Genomic DNA, 17,300 nt, shown 5'->3' with positions numbered 1-17,300 from the left:
GGGGACATCTGCTCCACACAGAACTCATACTACGATACGCAGTCTAGGGCTTATCCTGCTCACTCCCCAAGGCACCTGCCACAGGTGCAATCTCCCTTTTCCTCTGAGTCCTTTTCCAAAAGCACCAGTCCCAACCTGATCACTTATCATCTTCCCTTCATACTCAAAAACGTGTATATATTTATTACAGCTTTGAGGAGTCCTTATGTCAGTTTCCAGGTAGTTTGAATGAATCAAAAATTTTACAGATTTAAGTTATTATATAATTTTTGTTATGGTCCCTGTATCCTTGTAGCTTATATATTTAAAACATAGTATTTTGTATCTCTTAATCTCCTACCTTATTTTGCCCCTCCCTTCAGCTGTAGTTTTTTGTAGATATTATTTAAATTGAGAAACTTCTCTATTTTTATTTTACTAAGGAATTTTATCATAAATCAGTGTAGAATTTTGTCAAATACTCTTTCTTGCATCATTGGCGAAATCATATATTTTCAGCCTATTGATGTGATGAAAAACATTAATTGATTTTTTTAATGCTACATACCTGAGATAAACCATACTTTGTTGTGGTCTATAATTATTTTTACACATTGTTGGATTCCATTTCTAAATATTTTCATGAAGATTTTTGTATCTATCTTCATGATGGATAGATAGTGGTACATAGTTTTTGTTCCCCTGTTATATCTTTGTCTGATTTGGTTATTATGGTAAAGCTGGCTTTGTAAGTTATACAGTATTTCCTCTGCTTCTAACTTCTAAAATAAATTGTAGTGAATAGGCATAATACTTTAATACTTCCTTAAATGTTTGGTGAATTCACCCGTGGACTCATCTGGGTTAGGTGCTTTTTGTTTTGAAATATTATTTACCATAAGTTCAAAGTCTGTAATATATTTGGGCCTATTCAGACAGTCTACTTAGTCTTGTGTGAGTTTTAGTAGTTGTGTCCTTGAAGGAATGGGTCTATATCATCTACGTTATCTAATTTGTAGGCATAATCCTGTTCATACTATCCAATATTAACCTTTAATATCTATGGTGATATCCCCTCTTTCATTTCTGATATAAGTAATTTTTGTCTTCTCACTTTATTCTTAAGTCAGCATGGGTAGAGGTTAATCCTTTTTAATCAGTCTGTCAGACAACTAGTTTTTGGTTTCATTGATTTTCTTTGCTGACTTCTTGTTTTCAGTTTCATTGATTTCGGCTCTAATTCTTATTATTTCTTTTTTTTTTTTTTTGGTTTCTTGGAATTAATTTGCCCTTCTTTTTTTTTGTTTCCTAAGGTAGTAACTTGATTTATAGAAATGTTTAATTTTCTTTAAGTCAATTAAATAGAGCTATTTATATGCTAATTTTGGCATTGCAGTCTGGAGGTAGACAGCATCTCACACATATAAAACATACGTACATAGACATACAAAAACGGACATGGAGATCTTATGCCTTTGTTTTAAAAATTTAGCCTGAGTATGATAATGCAAAACCCACTAGTTTATAAAAGAATATTAGAATCCAAATTGTTTTCCTGGCAGAATAGTTTGCCTACCCGGATGGCTTAAACTTTTCATTAATATTTGTGAAGGGGGGCTTCCCTGGTGGCGCAGTGGTTGAGAATCTGCCTGCTAATGCAGGGGACACGGGTTCGAGCCCTGGTCTGGGAAGATCCCACATGCCACGGAGTAGCTGGGCCCGTGAGCCACAACTACTGAGCCTGCGCGTCTGGAGCCTGTGCCCCGCAACGGGAGGGGCCGCGATAGTGAAAGGCCCGCGCACCGCGATGAAGAGCGGTCCCCGCACCGCGATGAAGAGTGGCCCCCGCTTGCCGCAACTGGAGAAAGCCCTCGCACGAACCGAAGACCCAACACAGCCAATAAATAAATAAATAAATAAATAAAGTAGTTATAAAATTAAAAAAAAAATAAATAATGTCAAAAAAAAAATATTTGTGAAGGGGACGAAGTTTTGAGATTTTAATTTTGCTTAGTTTTCAAATATTCTTTCTTTCTTTCTTTCCTTCTGATAAGAATTACTTGGGTTTCTAGAGACCAAGGAGAACTTTTACATCCCAAAAGCATAGAGAAAGAATGCAAATTCCTGCACGTAGAACTTTTGTTTCCTTAGACCAGAGTATTTACAATACCTGCAAGCCTTTTATGATGAATAGGGAGGTTTGGGGTTTGGTAAAAAATAATAGGTGATCTTTTTCTGTTTGTGTAAAAAATTCATAAGTCAAACTGTACAAATTGTCATTAATTTGTAGGAAAGTTGTTTTTAATTCTTCAAAGAGTTTCAACCTGAATATATCAAGGCACTAACCCACCCATACAACTACATTATGTTCATTTTGCTTCTGATCTTGAGGCGACAAGCAGTGAGCAGTGGCTTGAAGCAAGATCCTAGTTCCCTGCTCAAGAATTGAACGTGGGTGGCTTATGTCCACCAAAGGCTAGAGGATAGAAGCAAAGTTTCCCCGTCTCTTGCCCCTCTTGAAAAGAAGAAGGTTTCAAAGAGGCAAAAACTGTAAAAACCAGTACTAAATTTATTATTAGAGACATAGCACAATAATTGGAAGTGCACACAGAGAAACATTTTTTTTTAATATAAGAGAGAAGAAGTAAGGCAAAGATACACATCCACAGATAAAAGGGTGTGGGCATCCTCCCTAATAAAGAGGAGCGCAGTAAAGAGGGAGTGACATCATTTATATAAGGCATTTTTTCTGGGTCTTTCTTTACCTTTGGCGAATTATCTTGGTTTCTTTCCCACACCTGACCCGCCCTAGGAGACTCCCCAATATGCGTGCACATTTTTTTTCCAAGACGGATTCCAGCCCAGAGGTCTGTGTGAGGCCTGGCATCACCTATTATGGGGTGTTGTTCCTGTTGTTATTTCTATCCGGAGGTGTAAACAGGAAGCTAGTTGTAAATGTCTAGCCTGCAGCCCATCTATCTCCTGCCTTACTTCTATATACAAAAAAGGACCTTTAAAAAATACAAATCAAAAGATTCCTACATTCTAGATGTAGATCTGTTTGTCTTTGAAAGGTATTTCTTTCCTTTTCGGTACAAGTTTACTTTAGGGATGAAGGGCTAAATAAAAAGTTTTCTATCAATCAATCAGGCTCTGAATATCAGCTTTCAATTTGGCCAACTTCTGCCCACAAAGCTACTTTAAAAAGTAATCTTTTCAACTATCTTGTCAGGGTTCACCCAGGGCAAACATTTGTTGACAGGAAAAAAAAAGCACACAATGATGTAAAAGCTATGAATTGTTTATTCTGTGTCTTACTGAGGACTATATCCCCGGAGACAGCCTCTCAGATAGCTCTGAGAAACTGTTCCAAAGAAATAAGGGAGGAGTTCCATACATATGTGAGTTTGACAAAGGGATACTTTTAATCTGACACACATCTCAGTAGACGGTTGATGCTAGGAATGAAAAACAGATATTCTTAGTTAATGATTTTAGTTATTAAGTATGGGAAGATGCAAGAATTTGGGTGCATAAATTTTTTTCCTGAAAATATCTATCTGTAAGCCTGTTGTGCCAGTTTTCTCAGAGCTCAGGGTGCTTTGTTCCTGATGTCCACCCTAAATTTCTTTCAGGGGGTGTTTAAATGTCAACAACTACAGTGGCTAAAGACTCAATTCTTGTAGAGCCAGATAGTGAGAAATATTCTTTGTTAACAGTGCCCCCTCATGGTCATAAATTTGACTAAGATTTGGGAGGCATTTCATGACCATTTTGTCCCATGGTGCCAGGAATGCTCATTTTTAGGTCAGGCCAGAATTTTGTTGATAGGCCAATGTGCTATAACTAGATTAGGCCCTATTACCAGTAGCCAAAAGTCTCTGACAATCTGTCTTACTGTTCTCTTTTGATCCAGGAAAATATTCTCTCTTGTTTCTTCTTCCCATATCTACAGTTAAACTATTACAATCACTGACTTCATACAGAACTATATTTGGTCAAGTGTTTCAAGTCACCTAGTCATTAAGATTTTTATCAGAGTCTTAGTCACACATTTGGTGATGCAAGAAACAATAATTTTGTAAAATAGGCAGACTACAAGCAATAGAGCTAGAAGCATTAAGAAGGTGACAAGTAAATATTTAAGCCAAGAGATTCCAGCACCAAATCATTTTTTTAAGAGGTCACCAACACTGCGGAGTGGATTGCTTAGGGCAGAAATCTGACTTTTTATGTGGGTCATTAAATGTGTTATATTAGAGGATTCATCTGGTATGAAAATGTAGCATTCAGTTTGAATTATGCTACAGGTGCCTTCCCGAGATGCAGTAAGGTTATTAAGGGCCATGTGATTATTGTAATACTGCGTTTTTCATCACAGAGACCTCAGAATTCAGTAAGCTAATAGCTTGATTACTGTCATTTAAAACCCATTGAATGGCGCTTCCCTGGTGGTGCAGTGGTTATCTGCCTGCCAATGTAGGGGACACAGGTTCGAGCCCTGGTATGGGAGGATCCCACATGCCACGGAGCAACTGGGCCCGTGAGCCACGACTACTGAGCCTGCGCGTCTGGAGCCTGTGCTCCACAACAAGAGAGGCCGCGACAGTGAAAGGCCCACGCACCGCGATGAAGAGTGGCCCCTGCTCGCCACAACTAGAGAAAGCCCTCGCACAGAAACGCAGACCCAACACAGCCAAAAATAAATTAATTAATTAAGTAAGTAATATTTTAAAAACCCATTGAATGAATTTTGTTAAGGCTTCAATATGGTGAGTTACATTTTCCAATCCTACTGAAGATGCAAAAATGTCTGCCAAATGGTCATACCAATGAAATACTGATCTATTGACCCATCAGGCTCATACCAATGATAAATTTGTGAAAGCTATATCTAATTTGGTCTAAGGAAATCCATCTTCCTTATTCATCGTGGAAGAATCTAAGGCCATAAATTGGTACCACAAATCCACTGAGTTACATTAGGAGTGACCCAGTATAGGGCTTCCCTGGTGGCGCAGTGGTAAAGAATCCACCTGCCAATGCAGGGCACACGGACTCAAGCCCTGGCTGGTACTGGAAGATTCCACATGCCTCAGAGCAACTAAGCCGCTGTGCCACAACTACTAAGCCTGTGCTCTAGAGCCCGCGGGCCACAACTACTGAGCTCACGTGCCGCAACTACTGAAGGCCACACACCTAGAGCCCACACACTACAACGAAGAATAACCCCTGCTCACCTCAACTAGAGAAAGCCTACGCACAGCAACAGACACCCAACACAGCCAAAAATAAGTTAATTAATTAATTTATTTATTTATTTAAAAAAATAAAAGGAGTTACCCAGAATATCTTCAGTCACCTAACCCAATCTGTCCCATACCAATCACTATCTTTAAGGTTAATGATATACTGACTTTTTTCAAAAGGCACTGAGCCCATTATAAGAATAATAATTATTCTTATTATGGTTTAATTGAGGGCTGTTAAATTTAAATGACTATAATCTGGTTAACCTTATAAATCCATTCCATGATTGCAGGAGGTTTCCTCCTACAAAGTGGAAGTTATGGTTTTTGACTGATATTTAGTTCATTGTTTGATTGAGCATGAGTAAACTTTCAGTAAAATTTATGTTTATGGTTAGGGTCAGAAGAGGTATTTTTGATTTACCAAGTCCCATCTAGTAATAAAAATAGTGGCCTTAATAGAACTATAACCTCTTTCTTCTAAAATGAAATTTCTGAGAGCCCCTCAATTAGAGCCTTGGAGGGGAGAAATCCACGAAGGTAAACCAGAAGTATTGGATGTAGGTAATTGACCACAAACCCAACAATTGGATTGATTTCTAAAATCTGCATAAGATCATACCCATGATAGAAAAACATTTGATTCATATGCAGAAGTCCAGTAAATTAAGAAAACACTATAAATGATCATACGCGTCAGATCTGGCATCCTGGGACAGCTGTTTACTCCTGATGTCTTCTTTTTTTCTTGGTGATGGTGTCTTTTCTTCACCATTTGAGCATTGTTTTAAGGTGATTTTGAGATCAGCAATCCTCTCCATAGACAAGACTGGTGGGGGTCCCTTTTTAAGAGGGAAATATGAATCCAAGTGTCAGTCCCTTTAGTTTTGTTGCACATGAGTAGTTAATTGTACCTGGTAAGAGCTTTTGCATCTAGGTTGAAGAAAGTCCTTCAAATGATATCTTTTCCAGTATACATAATCTCCTGCTTGTAGGTCATGATCCTCACCAAAGCTGATCTTCACTCAAAAGTAGATCACTGTGATAAGCTTCAGAAACAAGCTTAGAATGTCATTTTTTTAAAAGAAATTTATTTATGTATTTATTTGTTGGCTGTGTTGGCCTTCGTTGCTGTGTGCAAGCCTTCTCTAGTTGCGGCAAGCGGCGGCTACTCTTCATTGCAATGCGCGGGTTTCTCATTGTCCTGGCTTCTTTTTTTGCAGAGCATGGGCTCTAGGTGCACGGGATTCAGTAGTTGTGGCACACAGTAGTTGTGGCTCATGGGCTCTAGAGCACAGATTCAGTAGTTGTGGAGCATTGGCTTAGTTGCTCCGCAGTATGTGGATTCTTCCCAGGACAGGGATTGAACACCTGTCCCCTACATTGGCAGGCAGATTCTTAACAACTGCACCACCAAGGAAGCCCTAGAATTTCATTTTAGTAACTGAAATTTTTGCAATAATGTGACATATCCCCTTTTAACCTATATTGGTTCATGTTGGCTTCCCGTGATAATTTCAGAGGTAGACAAATGACGTTTGCCCAAAGGGGTAGATCTGAGGTTAAGGAGTGCCAATGGAAAGGCTTTTGGTCAGGCTAAGGAATAAGTATTTTAGCCAGTTGGATTTTAATTGTTCCATTTGGTCTTCCTACTAAGCCAGACGACTGGGGGTGATAAACACAACGGAAATGCTGGATAATCAACCAAATCTTGCACATTGCTTTGATATTTATCCAGTAAAATAAGTTCTTCTATCACTGTGTATTTCTGAGGAAACTCCTCAAATGGGGATCACCCTCTTTAAAAATCAATGTTCCTACTGATTGTGAAGTGGCACTTCTGCAGGGGAATGCTTCAATCCAATGTGAAAACATACAAATCATAAGAAGCATGTTTTGGTAACCTTGAGAAGGAAGCATCTGGTTAAAAACAATCAGCCAAACTTTAAAGGGACATGAAAGCAATGGAAAAATATCCTTGAGAACAGTGTAATTGTTTCCCTGGGTTATATTTTGGGCAATTGGTGCACCTTGAGTAAACCTCTGAACTGTAATAAAGGAAGACTTCCAAAAATAGTGTTTGTCCCACAATACCTTCTTATTTGAATTCAAACGAGTTAGCTCATAAATATATTGTAAAATAGGATATTGAGCCCCAATGGGAAGGATAGATTTCCCCTTTGGGCCCATCCAGAGCCCTTTATCGGAGTTGAATCTCCCTCCTCTTTGTTTCCACATGTCGTTTTGTCTCTCTGGCACCAATCCCTGAAATTTTAACAAGGTGTCAGTAACGTTCCTGGGAGGATGAAAAGAAATAGTGCCATTAGTTGTTTTCATTTTGCAGAGCTGCTGTCTTGGCAAGACGATCAGGTAAAGAGCTCCCTTTTGCTTCTGCAATGCCAGCCTTTGCATGACTCGATACCTTAATAAAAGGTAATGCACTTAGCAGCGGAATAGCATCAAATAATTCTGCTACTTGTTTCCCAATTTTAATAGGCTGTCCTGAGGTTGTTAAATATCCCTTTTGAGTGCAAAGCATACCAAAATCATGCACCACCCCAAAAGCATAGTGACTCTGTAAATATTAGCGGATTTTCTGTTGCCAACTGGCAGGCTCTTTTTAGTGCTATTCATTCATGTTTTGCAGAGGAGATATTAGGTAAGGCAGCATTTTCAAAGATTGGCAGTGGACAAATGATGGCAAAACCAGCCTGGTATTTTCCATGATGTCCTCACAGGTATGAACTGTGAGTGAATAATATAAAATCAGGGTTATCCATAGGGCTTTTGTGAAATCTCCTGGGAGATATGATTGTCAGTTAAAACAATGCCGTCATGTTTTTCATCATTGACTTCTGTTTCCTCTGGTAGTAGGGTATCTGGATTAAGCTTATTACACCTGTGAAGAGTTATATTTGGTGAAAGAAATGTAATTTCATGGGCGATTAATGGGCCTGCTGAGTAATGTTGTGTGTGATGAGAGATTAGTAAGGCTTTCACAGAGTGGGGAACAAAGAAAGTGAGAGGGTGATATGATTTTCTCTTCTACAGCCCAGCTATTGCTGTGATAACCCAGAAACAAGGGGGAAGACTGAATCTACTGAATCTGTTGGCTATAATATCTGTTGGCTATAATATCCGACTGTCTAGTAGTAAGGGACATACTGCTGAATTATACTCTTATTGCAGTCCCCTTGTTTACATGAACAAAGAGGGAGAATGGTAAATTACATGTACCCCAATGCCCCAATGTCTAAGCCAGGAGATATTTAAGGGTCTTTTATAGCTTCAGAATATTCTATTCCCCAGCAAAGAGGTTCAAATGCTCATACTTCTTTAGGTACTAAATGTAGTAACTTGTTCAGCATCACTTTCATCATGGGTCACAAACATGATATGTGAAGGAAGTCTGATTAATCCTGGTATGAAAAATTCCCCCTTTATGAGTGAAAAAAAATGTGGGCTTCATAGACTTCTAATATATCTCTACCTATCAGGTGAATCGGAGCACTTGCTACTAGGGAAAAGGAATGCCTTCCTTTAAGTTCTTCTAAGTAAAATTCTAAAGGTAATGATTCAAGAGCTTTAAGAGGTGCTTTAGAAACCACCATCATTTGCGTTGAAGTATTACTCTGAGGGAGGGAGGCTTTAATTTTGGTAAGATTGAAAAGGTGGCTCCTGTATCTATTAGGCCTTTGTTTCTCCTTGTATAATCATTTCTACTTCTCCCATGGTGTTGGTGAAGAAAAGATGAAAGTGTCTTAGTGTTCCCTCAGAGCAGCCTTATTTTTATTTAACTTGAAATTCATGTGTAAAATCCAGTTTACCTTTTAGATTACTTTCTAAATACAAACAATTTTAATGTTCGGGCTCTCCACAGTAAAAGAAAAAAATCCATATTTTTCTGTCATTGTGGAGGTTGGTTAACTCTCAGCTGACAGTAAATTGCTACAATTAAAGGTTTGTAATTTTTATAAGTATAGGTTTTTCTTTCTTTTTAATGGTTTTGAAAAGATGGTTGACCAGTTTGATAAGAGTGTTTGCCTGTAATGTGGACCAACTTAATTTGATTAGAGTAGCCAGTTCTTCTTCTAAAAAGGCAAAGTTAAGTAAGGATCATTTCAGTGGTTGGAGAATTATGAATAATTCAGAAACAGCTGTATCAGTTGATACAGGTCTGATAATCTAGACTCATAAACTCGGATAGTTAAATTCCTTAACAAATCCCAATGGGTCTTGACTAGGACAGGGAAAATCCTTACCTAAAACTCTAAGTTCTGCTTGGGTCCAAGAATGCACCAAGGTTGGTTAACCTATTCCTGTAATAAGTTTCTCCTGAAAAGGGACATAACTACCTCTGATTCCTTTACCAGAGGAGAGGGTGCAGCAAGAGGCAGAGAAAATGATGAGAAAGAGAGATAGCTTCTGAAGCAGCTGTTCAAATAGAAGATGATCTCATGGAGGAGCAGTGAAAGAGACAGTGTCAGTGCTAGCAGCATTTTAAAATTTTGATAGAGTTCAAGCAATTTCTTCTTGGTTGCCTGCAAAGAAGTTATTTTATCATTTCTTCTTTTAGAGGCTTCTAGATACAAAAGTAAACATTCTATTCAGTCTGTTTTGATCTTATGGCCAGCTTTTTCTAGTTGCATATGCAAAAAACATCAATTTTGGAGTATCAAAAGAACCCTAATTTGGCCATTTAGGGTTGAGATCTCTTTTAGTATAATTTCCTCAGTTAAGTAGGTACTTGCAAATATAAGTTCCATATGTATTGTACATGAATCTGGCTTTGGTGTTAAAGATTCACTTTCTGACACCCTTCATTTATCTTTCTTAGAAATCCTATCTCGCAATTTCAAGTTGAATTTATTTGGGATAAAATTTATTAATAAAATTGCACAGTGGGCTGGTGTGCTCCTTCTGAGCTTAACTACTCTAAATGTCACCCCAAAATCATTTCAGCTCTTTTTATAGGTCTTGGTTTCTCCCCAGGCAGTCTAAAACTGCCATGGGTACTCAGAACACTGAGCTGCCGCTCTTACATGTGGTCCCTGGAGCAGCAAGTTTGTAATTAATTAATAACTTTCCCTATGTGGCTGCTGCACAGTGTGAGGACTCTCCCTCCACCATTCCTGTAAATTTCTCAGTTGCCTCAGAGATCTGTAACTGACTGGGAGGGCACATCTCCCTTTCCTTCAAAGCTGAGCTCTTTTGTGATACTTTTGGTCTTATCCTAAAAAAAAAATTCAGTTAAGACAGCCAAGTTGACATCAGGTCAGTCTCCTACGTAATCATCCAATCTAAACAAAATTATCCAGCTCTTTCTCAACTGGAGGTAACCTCAGTGTCTCTCAACTGAGCAAATACAGGCACCTTTTCTTGAACCTAAGTTCAGTGATAGCCTATTCATAAAGAGGAATTTAACAGCTTCTGAATAAACTCAGGATCTTCAATCAAGAGTTAGATATGCTGTACCATGAGAAACTCGGCCGAATTCATCTGGACTCATCAAGGAGGTGGGTGGGCACAGGGGGCCCTTAACTGACACCACGGCTCCAGACCCTCATAGAGCTCAGGAAGAGGAAGGAAGTCTTCCCTGTGGTACCTTCATGGGTCACCAAAACTGTTGACAGGGAAAAAATGCACAATGTAAGAGCTGTGAGTCAAGTTTTTTTTCAGTGCCTTACTGAGGACTGTATCCGTGGAGACAGCCTCGCAGATAGCTCTGAGGAACTCTTCCAAAACAGTAATGAAGGAGGTCAGTATATATGTGAATTTGGCAAAATGATACCTGCAATCAACAACACGTCTCAGTAAAAAGTTGCTGGTAGTAATGGAAAACAGATATATTTGATTTTAGTCTTTTTAAGCATGGGAAAAAATACAAAAATTTGGATGCATAAAATTTTCTTCTGAAAATAACTGTCTGAAAGGCTTTTTCCTAGAGCACAGTGTGCTTCATTCTGATCTGCACTCTGAACTGATTTCAGGGTGTGTTGAAGGTCAGCAACTGCAGTGATTAATGACTCAATCCTTGTAGGGCTCGATGACATGACATTCTTTAGTTGAGACGGTAAATATTCCCAGTGATATTAAATGACCCCATAGACACAAGAGGCCCCAAGGACGGTGACAAGAGTACTACACTCCCAAGATTCAGAACCACCCCCAAACATAGCCAAAAGAAATAAAGACAGACAGTTCCTCTGAGAGCTGTCAAAAGTAAGTAGAACCTCCGCTGCAAATAGAGTGCAACCCACATTTCTGTCCAGCCATATTTTGGGGCTCAGAACATGATGACTGAGTTTTCTGCATCAAGAAAACTGACAACCTTCATGTCCCAAGCAGGCAGAAGCCAAGCCAAGTTTTCAGGACACAAATGAGACAAACAAGAGGCTATAGGTGTTGCTGGGAGAGAAAGGATTGAAAGGTATCCAGCCAATGGGTACTCCCAAAACCAAATTCACAAGATTCTGTACTTGAAAAGGGCGAGACAGCATGAGATTTTACCTTTCTTTCTTGCTCCAGTTCACCGCAGAGCTGACTCTGGTAAGATTTCTCAGCCTTTGCTGGCTTCTGCCAGTTTTCCTAGCAACCTTTTTTCAAGCTCTGGAGTGAGTGTGTTTAAAGTAGAAAGTGTAGACTTGGTATCTACCAGAATTTAGCGAGGATTTCAATTAATTTTAACTTCCCTACAGCTGTTTAAGGTAATAACTTTTTCAAACTTTTCAAACTTTTTCACTTCATGAAGCAGATAGTGTTCTTTTGGAGTAGTGCCAAACAGGAAGGAAGGCAAGAAGCCTTTATAGGATTAAGAAGAAATGACAAGTAAGAGACAAATTGAAAATATTTGTTTGACTGGGGTGACATAGTCACCCTGGTTTAGGAAGAGAAGAAACAAGGAAATAAATGTAGAGCCCATACACCAAAAAAAATGGACAACTTAGAAGAAATGGAAAAAATTTTTAGAAAGGTACAATCTCCAAAGAGATTGTACCTGCTTCAGCAGGAAGAAATAGAAAATATGAACAGACCAATTACCAGTATAGAAATAAAATCAGTAATTTAAAAATTTCCAAAAAGCGAAAAGTCCAAGACCAGATGGCTTCACAGGTGAATTCTACCAAACATTCAGAGAAGAATTATTACCTACCATTCTGAGACCATTCCAAAAACTTGCAGAAGAAGGAACACTTTCCAATTAATTCCATGATGCCACCATCATGAATGGTGATGATGCCACCATCATCATTTGGTGGTGATGCCACCAAAGCCACACAAAGATATCACACACACAAAAAAATTACATGCCACTATCAATGATGAAGATCAGGATAAAAACAAGAATGTCCACTCTCTTCATTTTCATTCAACAGACATAGTTTTGTAAGTCTTAAGGCAATCAGAGAAGAAAAAGAAATAAAAAGAATCCCAATTAGAAAAGCAATAGTACCACTGTCACTGTTTGCAGATGACATAATACTATACACAGAAAATCCTAAAGATGCCACCAGAAAACTACTAACCCTCAGCAGTGAATTCAATAAAGTTTTGGATACAAAATTAATACACAGAAATCTGTGTTTCTACACACTGTTGTTTCTAACAACAAAATATCAGGAAAAGAAATTCAGAAAACCAGCTCATTTACTATCACATAAAAAAAGGATAAAATACCTAGGAGTAAACCTACATAAGGAGAATAAATCTACAGATAAAATGCAATCCTTATCAAATTACCAGTGGCATTTTTCACAGAATTAGAAAAAAATAATTTACAATTTGTATGGAAACACAAAGGAGCGCAGATATCCAAAGCAATATTGAGAAGGAAAAATGGAGCTGCAGGAATCAAGCTCCCTGACTTCAAACTATACTACAAAGCTACAGTCATCAAAAGACTATGGTATTGGCAAAAAACAGATGTAATAAAGCAAAGAAAGATGAGAGAAAGCCCCCAAAAAACCACTCACACAAGGTCAATCTACACCAAAAGAGGCAAGAAAGTACAATGGACAAAAGACAGTTTCTTCAATAAGTGGTGCTGGGAAAACAGGCCAGCTACAGATAAAAGAATAAAATCAGAACATTCTCTAAAACCATACAAAATAAACCTTACAAAAATAAACTCAAAATGATTAAATACCTAAATGTAAAGTGGGATACTATAAAATTCTTAGAAAAAAACTTTGGCAGAACATTCTTTGACATAAAAAGCAGCAATATGTTTTTGGATCCATCTCAGAGTTATGGATATAAAAACAAATAAACAAATGGTATCTCATTAAACTTAAACAATTTTGCACAGAAAAGGAAACCAAAAACAAAAAAAAGAACTCACAAATGGGAGATATCATTTACAAATGATGGAAAAGAAAATGGATTAATTTCCAAAATATATAAATAGCTCAAAATCAAAAAAACCAACAAACCAATCAAAAAAGGAAAGAAGACCTAAAAAGACATTTCTCCAGAGAAGACAAATGTCCATCAGGTACATGAAAAGATGCTCATTATTGCTAATTATTAGAAAAACACAAATTAGAACTATAATGTGGTTCATGTTTCCGTCTCTTTAGGAAGAAGCAATTAGCCTGAAGCAGTGAGGCATCCTGCCTAAATATATACACACGGGTGACCGGTCTGTGATGGAAAACCCTACCTGTTCAGCTACGTTTATTCCCAAGAACCCACTGTCGAAAGGTGCTTTCCACGAACGTGGTAGAAACGCCCACGGTTACTCACAGGGAAATGAGCTGTTGCGAGCTTTGCAAAGAACGTACTCGCCTGATTCCGTTGAAAGCCGATATCCCCTCAACTTGTTATTCGAGGTAATCACCAGGAGGGGTTGATGTTTCTCTCCCTTTGCCTTACCTTCTCCAAACGCTGGAAAAATATTCAATGCCCTGGTTGAATACAGTTATTCAAAGACCGATGTCCTAGCTTTTAAGACAGAGCTACATCATTACAAAGGGAAACAAGACCTATACGACCATGGAAAGCCATCTCCTCTGATTCCCCTTTGCAACACAGATGGCAGGAAAGTTTTTAAGCTCTTCTTCACTGGACAGCATAACGGAGATCTTAAACACCTGACAATTCCAGGGTATCTTCAGCCCTCATGGAAACACAGGGCCGATTGTCTCCTCCCGTAAGACATCGTGGGCCACAAGGTGCTGTGCAGAGTATGGTTTTGTTTTGTTTTTGAGTTAATTTTATTTTTGAAAATATTTACCAAAAGTGGTAAAGAATAGAATTCTAAAGGTAGAATATTTAGGGTGGTAGAGGACACCAAAACATGTCTGTGTTCTTATGGGATCTTTTTCATTCAAATTTTCAGTACAGCGAAATGTTATTTTCATGTTCTTTAAACCTTTCACTTGAATTCTGTCAGTTCCTACAGGTGTAAGAAACAAGAGGAATTTTTTCTTTTCCTCCAAAGTCAATTTGTGTAAACCTTTGGTGGGGTGTGAATTGTCGTATCCTTGTTCATAATGTGCATTCTTTCAAATATTTCCCAGTCGTAATTTTCCAATAATCACATCCTTGAGTTCTTCAAGATGGAAAAATTCAATAATCTCCTTGTCACACACTTTGTGAAATCCTCTTTGAAACTCTTCATAAACCACCTTTACAGAGATGTTGAGGATCTAATTGACATATTTAGAAACATATTCTCTCTTGTTAGTCTGGTGGTCAGTTACGTGACTTCCGTTAAGAATTGTCTACATCATTTTTGTCCCAACGCACATTAAAATGGATGTGAAATACTTCTCCAAAGTCATCACCTTCATCATCTAGAAGTGTTGGCAAACTCTTTGCCAAAACAGGATTGAGTTCTATCAAGTCTTCTAATGATGGCATTTGGTCCAAAAGTTTCTTAAAGAGAGACAGTGGGAAAGGGATGTAAGCAACATTGCAATTGAATCCACACAGAACCGCAAAGAAGAAATAACTTCTCAAATTTAGGCTTAACAGGAAACCACATGTAGGAAACCTCTTCAGGATATGTGAACATCCCATATTCCAGCCGGGTCATTTCTTCCAAGAGAAACTGGAAAAACTGCCCTGACTCCTCCAAAGTCATATCCAATTTCTCCACTAAATGAAACCAGTAACTCTTTCCTCAGATCTTCAATCTCATATTGATTTAGCTGATTCAAAACATCCTCAACCAAGTGACTCCTTCTGACTGTTAGACTCAAGGTGAGCCGTAAAGCTAATTCAGACACTTCTTGTGCCACAATGCAAGCCATCCGCATAGAAGCTCAAAATTTCTTCTGTATTTTTAAAAGTGAGACTGCATAATGTAGATTAATTTTCGACAGAATATTAGAGATAAATGGAAAATTACTGAATATGACAGGATACTGGATGTCCATTGAAGTGTCTGAGTTCATTTTCCAGGAGGACCTCTGTATGCATCTTCATAAAAATCAAGCAAGTGTGTGAGTTCATTTACTTTGAAGATATTTTCAGGCAGTTGACATGTAGTCTGGTTTACCCTGTGCAGCTTTTCCAACATTTCTAGGAGAGTTTTAATGTGATAGTTATGCTCAGTACATCCAGTCCAATAATTCAGTTGAGAAACGATGGCTGTTTTACACCTGGACCAATTTGATGAAAGCAGATTCTTACAGAGATGCCCAGTATTCCTCCAGAACCTCTTATGACTGGTCACTCATTTTATAAACAGCTTCTGCAAACGGAACCACCAAGCTGTCCCAGTTATAATCATGCATCACAGGACATTCTGGGAGAAGGAAGAAAATTTCTAAAGCTTCCTGATATGGAGAATGAAATGGAAGATTTTTGAGCAGAGTAACCCTGAGACGTGGTTATCATGTTAGTAATCCAGTCCTTTTGGGTTAACTCCTTAAAGGTGTCCCTTGCTGTATTTAAGTCCAAATGAATAGACATCGTTTCTCCAGCTATTCGTTAGCTTAAAAAACTTCCAGCCAGACATGAAAGAGATGAAAATATTACTCTAATTTCCCTTTTTGTATTTTGCCACTGTTTAGTCCCCACATCAGCAATCCACCTCTTTACATGTAGTGCCTTCATTCAAGGTAGGAATTTTCCTCCTCAGATTAACATCATAGGAATTCTTTTTTTCCATTCAAAGCAAAATGCTTTGATCCCCTCCAGCAATCATTAACTCCTTTTCTGAGGTACGGCTTTCAAATTTGAGTTCTTCATTTGATGGCAATTTCATGGGACATGGTAGCAGTTGATTATGTGTTCCACCGTTTCCCAGTTGTCCCTCTTTTCCAGAACCAAAGAAAGACCTTCCCCAAATCAGAAACATAAGCAAGTGTGTGCTGCCTTCCATATGCTATCTGGGTCACTCTAGTCCCAAAGAGCCCAGTTACCAAAGAGGGCCTTAACTCATTCTGTGTTGAATTGTGACCGAGCTGCCCATACTTTCCATCACCAAAAGTAAACTCTTTGTGAGCAGGGCAGTGTGAGAGCCTCCACAAGCGAGGAATTCAACGTTCTGATTGTCCAACACTTCAATATGGGAAGGAGAATCTTTATTGTATTTGTGGCCCAGGCCCAGCTGTCCACAATAATATTTTTCCCCATGAGTAAACGTTTCCAGTAATGGATAAGGCCATGCTATGGGCTTCTCCTGCAGAAATCTGAACCAAGGGGACCATTAGAGGTGCTCCACAATCTGTGGTGTGGGGGTTGAAGCAAATATTCTTCCAACTCCAAGCTGACGGTCTAAGTTCTGTCCTCATGCAAAAAGCTCACCACGTTTTGAAAGTACAAGAGGATGATAATCTCCACATGTGGTCTGAATTATATTTTTTTCTGGTAAAATGCACTGAAACCTTGCATGTTCTATGCTATAGAACAGGGTTCTATATGGTTTTTCCATCTGAGGATACAGCCAGCATGTGCTCTGCATTATGATCCACAGAATGTATCATTTTTTTCCCTAACAATGCACTTCGGCTTCCCGGCTCCATCGCTCCCCACTGGCAGCTAGTGGGCCTCGACGTCGGCCCCATCGCGCTCCAGCACCGCCAGGAGTTGCGCATGCAGCACCTCCGGCGCGTTGCCTTG

The 17,300-nt window shown here is 38.7% G+C and overlaps 1 pseudogene; it reads right to left on the bottom strand.

Moving 5' to 3' along the window:
* Window positions 1-8,000: 8,000 nt before the first annotated feature.
* On the bottom strand, window positions 8,001-15,484 carry LOC132360074 (E3 ISG15--protein ligase HERC5-like; annotated as a pseudogene).
* Between the last annotated feature and the right edge of the window lie 1,816 nt (window positions 15,485-17,300).

Source organism: Balaenoptera ricei, chromosome 2, assembly GCF_028023285.1.
Source record: "Balaenoptera ricei isolate mBalRic1 chromosome 2, mBalRic1.hap2, whole genome shotgun sequence".
NCBI lineage: Eukaryota > Metazoa > Chordata > Mammalia > Artiodactyla > Balaenopteridae > Balaenoptera > Balaenoptera ricei.
Note: the sequence above shows the minus strand (reverse complement) of the source record. Positions and strands in the feature narration are given on the sequence as shown.